We start from the raw sequence: 1,488 nt of genomic DNA on the forward strand, positions 1-1,488 counted from the left end.
TTTAACTTCATGGGTGGATGGGAACCTGTGAGGGTTTAGAGATGCTGGGAGAACCTTTATCTGGGAGAGTTTTCCAAACAGAGCCACCCTGGGCCCCACTGAGAAAGGATCCTACTGGAAGCCTTCACCTCTGTCTTTCTCCACGCCAGTGGTGATGGTGATGTCATAGATGTAGGTGGTGGGTATCGTGTACAGAAGAATAGACCGCTGCAGTCCTGCCGAGTTGAAGAAGTCAAAGTCTGTGTTCTAGACAAAGTAACCCTTGGGATATCTAGGGTGGGAGAATTGTGGTTCGCTAGGTCCTTGCCCTGGGTCCTTTGGCCTCAGCTGGAATGTCTCCACAGCCTCCCCAGATCCAGGGCCTCCAATCTTCAAAGGCCACCCTATCCCTATCAGGAAGACCACGGGGTGGAGCAGGAAGGTGGGTACAGGCAGTGGAGGCAGGATGGTATCCACTTGGATGTGTTGGTCATGTAGCAGATGGTCCCTGGTGGCAGGGGGAAGGGGGTGAGTGTGTTGTTGATGGTGATAGTGACATGGAGGTGGGAGGGCAGGGTCCCCACCTGGACCAGGCTGCTGATGTTGGCCTTGAAGGGGAGGTAGCCCCTCTCATGCTCTAGCACATCGACCCCGTTCACCCATTGCAGACACAGGAGATATGGGGAGGGGGTGACAGGTCAGGGCATGAGGAGGGGCCCTGCTATGGGGCACTCACTCACATAACCTGCAGCATGGGGCTCAGAGGCCTGCCAGCCACATGGGAAGAATGGCCTCCCAACGGGGTAGATCAGACCACCTATCCCTGTACACAGGGCACAGACCCCAGGACAGGGCAAGACAGGGTCCCCCACCATCCCACCCCAGGAAGACAAGCTGTGGCTGGCAACCAGAGGTCCTATATTGTTCAGCAACAATGCCCACCCACCTGCCCTACCTGCTCCTGGCAGCACTGACCATGATGGCATAGGAGTGGGCACTGCCAATCCTCAGCACCCCTCTTGTGCACAGGTCCTGAGTCCACTGCTCCAGCAGGGTCAACTCCAGTTCACACCACACCCAGCTGACAGAATGCCACAGCCGCCAGTTCTAGTCAATGTCGTCGAAGGTGGAGGGAACCAGCATGTCCAGGGTGGGGCCCGTCTGCACAGAGAAGGGCAGGACTCAGTTTCTAGGTCCCCAAAGGGATCCAAAACCAGTGTGCTTCTCAGTTGTGCCCCCAGGCCTAGCAGAAGCCCTGACACATAGCAGGACTCTTGGCGGAACAGACAGATAATTTGCAGGTGACAGGTCAACTGCCAGGGCGGCTTGTGTACCTGGGCCAGTGGGGCTAGGAATTCCTCCTCGGAGTGGATGGGGCCCAGTATCTCTCAAGACAGGGCTGAGCCCAGGGCCAAATTCCAGCCCCAGGCAAGAATGTTCAGACCCATGACTAAGAGGCAGATGACCCACTGCCTGGCAGGGAGGTAGGCTGGTTGGGGGATGGGGGGG

At 57.3% G+C, this 1,488-nt stretch overlaps 1 pseudogene; it reads right to left on the minus strand.

Moving 5' to 3' along the window:
* Positions 1-246: 246 nt before the first annotated feature.
* Positions 247-1,140, minus strand: LOC116548176 (annotated as a pseudogene).
* Between the last annotated feature and the right edge of the window lie 348 nt (positions 1,141-1,488).

Source organism: Sapajus apella, unplaced genomic scaffold (assembly GCF_009761245.1).
Source record: "Sapajus apella isolate SASKATOON/1434 unplaced genomic scaffold, GSC_monkey_1.0 scaffold7687, whole genome shotgun sequence".
Lineage (NCBI taxonomy): Eukaryota > Metazoa > Chordata > Mammalia > Primates > Cebidae > Sapajus > Sapajus apella.